Source organism: Salmo salar, chromosome ssa18 (assembly GCF_905237065.1).
Source record: "Salmo salar chromosome ssa18, Ssal_v3.1, whole genome shotgun sequence".
Classification (NCBI taxonomy): domain Eukaryota; kingdom Metazoa; phylum Chordata; class Actinopteri; order Salmoniformes; family Salmonidae; genus Salmo; species Salmo salar.
The window spans coordinates 75,069,200-75,078,173 of record NC_059459.1 but is presented as its reverse complement, the minus strand read 5'-3'; positions in this window follow the sequence as shown (position 1 = coordinate 75,078,173).

The window sequence follows — 8,974 nt, the reverse complement described above, 5'->3', positions numbered from 1 at the left end:
ACTATAGGTTTTGTTACAATGTGGACAATTATAAAGATTTATGTTAACAACTTTCACCAAGCTCGCTAATTAGGGTACCTATTGTAACTCGGGAGTATTTGGGACCGTGTTTCAGTGAGTTGCTATGTGCTCGAGAGCTGTGACTGCACCGAGGGCTAACATATTGTGTGTTGTCTCTTCGTGTGCAGGTCGAATAAAAATGATTCAACCATCAGAATTCCAGTTGTGGCAGTGTCCTAAATAAAAGTACACAACGCAGAACGAACCACGCTACAGTTGCAGGCATGTCGGTTTTGTTGCTGACGCGACAGAGTTAGAACAGGTATTGTAGTTAGTGAAGGGTAAGACAGTTGAACGTTAATCAGGTTTAAGATTGAGTGAACTGCTAATATCATTAAGGAACAGAAATTATCCCAGATTTGAACTTTAGCTCAATTCCGGTAAATATTATTTGCCTGTTGTTCATATTGCATGTCTGTGTGCATACAGTCTAAAAAGTAAAGGTTCCTAGTATCCTTTAGGGCAGGTGTGGCCCAACCTTCTTTGACGGGAGATCTACTTTTTCATTTGCCAGCCTGATGAGATCGACCAGTCTCTGAATCTAAACCAACCAATAAAATGTATGAAACGCAACACACCACTGAGTATGGACCAACCGCTCTGATACCCAAATATAATGTGGACCAATAACATGTTTTCCACAAATAAGTTCAACTAATTTAATTTCCTACCTTAGTGTGACTTTAGGCATTGGGTGGAGCCAAGTAGTTTTTCCTAGTCAGGGCTGTAGCAGCTTGTTGCAGGTCTCATGCAGGCCACAAGGTGGTCATCAGACATAGTACATATGTACTTGGACTTTATTATCTTCATGTGAGGAAATGCAGACTCACAGAGGTAGGTTGATCCAAAAAGGGCTGATAAGTTGAGAGCACATCTTCTTATGTTGGGATACTTCTCCTCTAGCAGCAGCTCCCAGAACTCTTCCTTCATCTCAGTGGTTGCCCTGGATTACAGCTGAATGTCATTTTCTGCTATAGTTGTGTCCAACTGAAAAAAGTGATCCTATTTCGGAGGCAATGACTTCCACATTTATGTCTGTGCCAAACAGAAAGCACATATAAGTGGCAATAGGCTCCAGTGATGCAACGTCAGTGGAACGACTGTCAAACTCAGATAAGATGCTCTGGACTTGCTCCACATAACGTGCTCTGTCAAGCTGTGCTGTGTCCTTGCCCTGACGTTCAGGTTCTGAATGTTGAAAGAAGTGCAGGTCCTCATGTTGCAGCTTTCTTGTGAGCAGTTGTAGTTTGCATTTAAAAGTGTTCACAGAGCTGATCATGTCGATTACATGTTTGCCTTTTCCATGCAGTTCTACATTCAATTCATTAAACATGTAAGTTAGGTCAGTGAGAAAAGATAAATCCAGGAGCCACTGTGTGTCCTCTAGCTGTGCATATTCTGCATGTTTGGAGACCTTGAGAAACTCCTTGATTTCAGGCAATAACTCACTGAATCTCCCTAAAAATGTCCCTCAGCTCAGCCATCGCACATCCGTGTGCAGCAGCAGGTCTGTGTGCTCCGCTTCAGTCTCTTCTAAGTGAGCGTGAAATAGCCTCCGCTGTAGGCTTCTTCCTCGAATAGGACACACATTCTTCATCGCAACATCCATCACCTCTTTCATGTTTAACATCTTCCTGCACAAAGCTTCCTGATGAATTACGCAGTGATAACTAAGAGAATCCGGGAAAGAATCATCTCGTTCGCACAATGCAATGAACCCACTAATGCGGCCTACCATAGTGGGTGCCCCATCGGTAGTAATGGAGACAAGCTTACAAAAGGGCCGTTGGATTTTTTAGCAAACTCCATAAAAGCTTGAAAATATCTTCGCCCCTTGTATGTCCTTTCAGTGGCAAAATGGCGAGTAATTCCTCCTTTGTACTCATGTTGTCAAATAGCATTCTGATGAAAATGCATAACTGTGCCACATCTACCATATCTGTGGACTCATCAAACTGGAGGGAATAACACTCGCAGTTGTCAGTATCCTTCTTCAGTTGATCCTCGAGGTTGTCCACTATTCCCTCACATCTTCTTGTCACCGTATTTCTGGACAACTGAATGTCATTGACGGCAGCCATAATTTCAGTCTTAATCTTAAAATCGCCAAACAGCGAGTCTGCAGCCTCAATAACTATTTCCTTGATCATCTTCCCATCTTTGAATTACTTTTTATGTTTAGCAAGAACGCGACTCACACGATAAGATGCTATATGGTTGCCGCCTTCCCTTCCGTTACAGGCCTTGTGAAAATTGCCTGCTGTGCTGCCAGTGGATTTTTGTTTTGTTCCTGTACCTTTCTTCTTCGTAATTCAGTCTTTTCTGGAAAATGTCTTTCCTGGGTTTTGTGTGTGGTTTTAAAATGTTCTATGTTACCTTTCCTTGGGATAGCGATGCTATTGTAGCAGATGAGGCGCACACATTTTGAGTTTGACAAGACGAAAAAAGAATCCTCCTTCCATTCCTTGTGGAAATGATACGTTTTCTGTATTTTTGTATCCTTCCCTTCACTCATTATTGCTGCTGTCGACCACATGACTTAAGAACAACTTAAGAACGAATCTGGCTACAAAGCTAGCTACCTGCCTGGCATCACCGTGACCTCAACTTGGAGTAGGCGGACGGCATCTGACCGCGCCAACTTGGCATACGTGAATAAGTGGGCAGGGACTGACCATCTTTTATGTAAATCACGTGACTTTTCAGACATTGCTGTGAATGGAGGACTGTCGAACGTTAAAACAGAAAGAGATTATAGGCATTGATTTGTGTGGCTGAATTTTAGTAGATGTATAATCATCGCACGATCGACTGGTTGGGCACCCCTGCTTTAGGGGTTCTTCAAATTGAAACTGCGGGGGAACCCCTATAAGTTCAAAGAACCATTTAAAAGGGTTCTTCAAAGAATCCCTTTTAATGGATCCTCGAAGAACCTTTTGGGGTTAATTTTTGAACAACCCCTCCCTTATAAATTATTGTTATTAACAACAATGAAACAATAGTTAAGTTGTCAAGTTTATTATGATTTAAATGTCAAAGTAGAATTTAAAACCTTCTAAATATGAGGTAAACTCCCAGCAAACCCCCAAGTCCAATGGGTTTATCCTCTGGCGTGTTGATGTTAATGTGTTGATGTTCTCCGTATCCATAGCCAGAATGATTTTGCAGTGCATGGTAATAGAACAGGTTTCCTGTTATATTCATCAGAGGTGTAGGCAGGGTGAAGTTTGTGAATCCCCCCAAAAAGTTATTATACAGATGATTAACCTGTTTGGGCTAGGGGGCAGTATTGAGAATTTTGGAAAAAATATGTGCCCATTTTTAACTGCCTCCTACACCAACTCAGAAGCTAGAATATGCATATTATTGTTCAGGTTTGGATAGAAAACACCCTAAAGTTTCTAAAACTGTTTGAATGGTGTCTGTGAGTATAACAGAACTCCTATGGCAGGCAAAAACCTGACAAGGTTTCATGCAGGAAGTGGCCTGTCTGACAAGGAGTCGTGCGTCTTGCATCTGTTTATTGAAGAGTAAGGATCTTAGCTGTAACGTGACAATTCCCAGGGCTCCAATAGGCTCTCAGAACCCGGGAAAAACCTGAACGATGACGAGGCAGCCTCTGGCTGAAACAGATTATCGCCTTATCCAAGTGGCCGATCAGAGGACCATTGAATGAGGCGCGTGCACGATTCGCCCCGTGGAGAAATTTCATTCGGCTGTTTAGCTTATTGCAGATTCCCGGTCGGAATATTATCGCTTTTCTACGAGATAAATGGCATAAAAATTGGTTTTAAACAGCGGTTGACATGCTTCGAAGTACGGTAATGGAATATTTAGACATTTTTTGTCACGCCATGCGCCATGCGTGCGACCGTTATTTACCATTCGTATAGTGTCTAGAACGCACAAACAAAACAGAGGATATTTGGATATAACGATGGATTATTTGGGACCAAACCTACATTTGTTATTGAAGTAGAAGTCCTGGGAGTGCATTCTGACGAAGAACAGGAAAGGTAAGAACATTTTTCTTATAGGAAATAGGATTTTGGTTAAGGCTAATCTTGCCGGGTGTCTAAATAGCTAGCCGTGATGGCTGGGCTATGTACTTAGAATATTGCAAAATGTGCTTAATCCGAAAAGCTATTTTAAAATCGGACATATCGAGTGCATAGAGGAGTAATGTATCTATAATTCTTAAAATAATTGTTATGCTTTTTGTGAACGTTTATCGTGAGTAATTTAGCAAACTGTTAGTAAATTCCCCGGAAGTTTGCTTTTTCTGAACGTCACATGCTAATGTAAAAAGCTGTTTTTTGATATAAATATGAACTTGATTGAACAGACATGCATGTATTGTATAACATAATGTCCTAGGTGTGTCATCTGATGAAGATCATAAAAGGTTAGTGCTGCATTTAGCTGTGGTTTGGGTTTTTGTGACATTATATGCTAGCTTGAAAAATGGGTGTCTGATTATTTCTGGCTGGGCACTCTCCTGACATAATCTAATGTTTTGCTTTCGTTGTAAAGCCTTTTTGAAATCGGACAGTGTGGTTAGATTAAGGAGAGTCTTGTCTTTAAATAGCTGTAAAATAGTCATATGTTTGAGAAATTGAAATAATAGTATTTCAAACGATTCAAAAATCGCGCCACTGAATTCAGGTGGCTGTTACGTAGGTGGGACGAATTCGTCCCGCCTTGCCCATAGAGGTTAACAAAACATGCACACAACAGTATTCATACCTTGGTTTTTATGGTGAATGAAAAACTGTTTTGATTATGGTTTTCAACCCGTACCTTGACCATAATGTAGAGGCCTATGGGATATTCATTGAAGAGGTAAGGGAGGAGGATGGTAAATGTGATCTGCATAACATAGCTTTGTATGCCTCCTCGTCTGTATAACTGCAGACACAGACACAAAAGTGAGCAGTTCAGTCATCTGCACCCAATACAGCTAGCCTTCAACATGTTCGTATAGCATACATATTATCATCTGCACCCAATACAGCTAGCCTTCAACATGTTCTTATAGCATACATATTATCATCTGCACCCAATACAGCTAGCCTTCAACATGTTCTTATAGCATACATATTATCATCTGCACCCAATACAGCTAGCCTTCAACATATTCTTATAGCATACATATCATCTGCACCCAATACAGCTAGCCTTCAACATATTATTACAGCCTACATATTCTTACCTCTTTGTTGATTGATATCCATTGAATTGTGTCCAGGTTCTGTTTTAGAAAGATTTTCACAAATATGAAAAGATAGATGGTATCATCATAAAACAAGATACATTTAGATCAAAACTTACCTTAAATTGAGATCTTTACATTTTTCAGTTAAGTGCCTGAACCTGCTGTCCTTTCAAATCTAAATGTTTCAGTTGGGCAGTTAGGTTCCTGCAAGAACCACCACCAACTAAGGAGGTTCCTCGATTAACCCCACCTCCTATTGGGTTCTTGGAAGAACCTTTTGGGGGCAATTTTCAGTGCCAATAAACCTAAAGTTCTTTGAAGAACTTAGAATATCTTAGAAGAACCGTTGTTGAACCCCTAATTTTTTGTGTATTTCTTCTGTGTGTGTTTGTCTGTTCAGAATACTCCATATTGCTACAGCACCGTAATAATACAATAGGAAGATGGCACTGATCTTATTGTAGCGGGTTTCTTATGCACCACAGGAGAACCAAGAAATGAAGAGCGACACCACGGCTGTCTTTTAGGCTTTTATGTTGATCTGCAATAGTATTATGAAAAGACAGGACAGGAACACATCAGTCTCCAATGCACCACCTGACAAGTTGTTCTTTCTCTCTGTGTTTTCTCAGACTCTCACAATCACACTCATACATAAAGCCATAATGTATAGTATAAAATAATAACCAGTCCTTAATACAAAGAATGTATAATCTTAATTCTTAGACAATAGAACCATACCTGCAATAGTATTATGAAAAGACAGGACAGGAACACATCAGTCTCCAATGCACCACCTGACAAGTTGTTCTACACAGGAGCATGAAGAAAGGTAAAACACATATCCTGTCTCACATCCCCAATACATTGCTAGGTGCTTTCAGTGTTGATAGTAGCAAAATACAACAACTCATGTACAAAACCACTGCAACACAAACAAGTTACAACGTATAATCGCCTTAGAGGTCAAAAACTACATCCCACATAATGCAACACCATCACTAGTCGGCAGCTCAGCTAGCCGTCTGCATCACAGAAAGAAAGTCATGCTAGCTAGCAACACTTTTAGCACTCTGTAACTATATTAATAACAACAATAAAACTCTGAAAGTTACGTGTTTCGATAGTATCACATCCCCTTATAACAATATCTACAGCATTAACCTTGGGACGTTTATTTATTTCACGTTACGGACTTCTACAAAGGAGTAATCTGCAACCCGTACCTTTCTCTCTCAGTGTTTTCTCAGACTGAGGAGAGCGGGAGCTATGCGTAGTACCAGGGTGTTAGTAGGTGACGTAAGCACCCAGATAAAATAAAATACATTTAATGAAACAAAACCTGAAGATGTTAACATCATTCACCTACTGTAGCTGCCTACCTAACATCAACAGGCGTCACCAGTAGCGCAACAATTAAAATGAGAAACCAAAAGTAAAGTTCCTGGCGATCTGACTCCCCCCTTCTGTCTGAACTTGGAATATTCCTGTTCGCGGGCTTTTGGCCACTGACCCTCAACCTGATTGTTCTGTTCTGCGTTGTGTACTATTCTAATGATTTGAAGTTTGCTGGAATAACCATTTTAACTTTACTACATTATTGCTAACACTAGGTGGCAGTATTGTTACACCAACCATAAAGCTACAATAGTTTGGCTTGGCAATGACACCAGTCAATGGAGTTGAGAAAAATAACACAAACAGGTCTGGGACCAGGCTAGTGTAACTCCTCCATCTCTATGATGGTAGAGGAACCATTCACCTCTCTGGTTTCTATCTCCCTCTCAGGACACATGGTAACTCTCATCACTATGACCATCAGAACTCTCTGGTTTCTATCTCCCTCTCAGGACACATGGTAACTCTCTGGTTTCTATCTCCCTCTCAGGACACATGGTAACTCTCTGGTTTCTATCTCCCTCTCAGGACACATGGTAACTCTCTGGTTTCTATCTCCCTCTCAGGACACATGGTAACTCTCATCACTATGACCATCAGAACTCTCTGGTTTCTATCTCCCTCTCAGGACACATGGTAACTCTCATCACTATGACCATCAGAACTCTCTGGTTTCTATCTCCCTCTCAGGACACATGGTAACTCTCTCATCACTATGACCATCAGAACTCTCTGGTTTCTATCTCCCTTTCAGGACACATGGTAACTCTCATCACTATGACCATCAGAACTCTCTGGTTTCTATCTCCCTCTCAGGACACATGGTAACTCTCTCATCACTATGACCATCAGAACTCTCTGGTTTCTATCTCCCTCTCAGGACACATGGTAACTCTCATCACTATGACCATCAGAACTCTCTGGTTTCTATCTCCCTCTCAGGACACATGGTAACTCTCATCACACAGAACCTGGTTTCTATCTCCCTCTCAGGACACATGGTAACTCTCCATCACTATGACCATCAGAACTCTCTGGTTTCTATCTCCCTCTCAGGACACATGGTAACTCTCATCACTATGACCATCAGAACTCTCTGGTTTCTATCTCCCTCTCAGGACACATGGTAACTCTCTGGTTCTATCTCCCTCTCAGGACACATGGTAACTCTCTCATCACTATGACCATCAGAACTCTCTGGTTTCTATCTCCCTCTCAGGACACATGGTAACTCTCATCACTATGACCATCAGAACTCTCTGGTTTCTATCTCCCTCTCAGGACACATGGTAACTCTCTGGTTTCTATCTCCCTCTCAGGACACATGGTAACTCTCTGGTTTCTATCTCCCTCTCAGGACACATGGTAACTCTCTGGTTTCTATCTCCCTCTCAGGACACATGGTAACTCTCTGGTTTCTATCTCCCTCTCAGGACACATGGTAACTCTCTCATCACTATGACCATCAGAACTCTCTGGTTTCTTTCTCCCTCTCAGGACACATGGTAACTCTCATCACTATGACCATCAGAACTCTCTGGTTTCTTTCTCCCTCTCAGGACACATGGTAACTCTCATCACTATGACCATCAGAACTCTCTGGTTTCTATCTCCCTCTCAGGACACATGGTAACTCTCTGTTCTATCTCCCTCTCAGGACACATGGTAACTCTCTGGTTTCTATCTCCCTCCAGGACACTGGTAACTCTCTGGTTTCTATCTCCCTCTCAGGACACATGGTAACTCTCATCACTATGACCATCAGAACTCTCTGGTTTCTATCTCCCTCTCAGGACACATGGTAACTCTCATCACTATGACCATCAGAACTCTCTGGTTTCTATCTCCCTCTCAGGACACATGGTAACTCTCTCATCACTATGACCATCAGAACTCTCTGGTTTCTATCTCCCTTTCAGGACACATGGTAACTCTCATCACTATGACCATCAGAACTCTCTGGTTTCTATCTCCCTCTCAGGACACATGGTAACTCTCATCACTATGACCATCAGAACTCTCTGGTTTCTATCTCCCTCTCAGGACACATGGTAACTCTCATCACTATGACCATCAGAACTCTCTGGTTTCTATCTCCCTCTCAGGACACATGGTAACTCTCATCACTATGACCATCAGAACTCTCTGGTTTCTATCTCCCTCTCAGGACACATGGTAACTCTCTGGTTTCTATCTCCCTCTCAGGACACATGGTAACTCTCTGGTTTCTATCTCCCTCTCAGGACACATGGTAACTCTCTGGTTTCTATCTCCCTCTCAGGACACATGGTAACTCTCTCA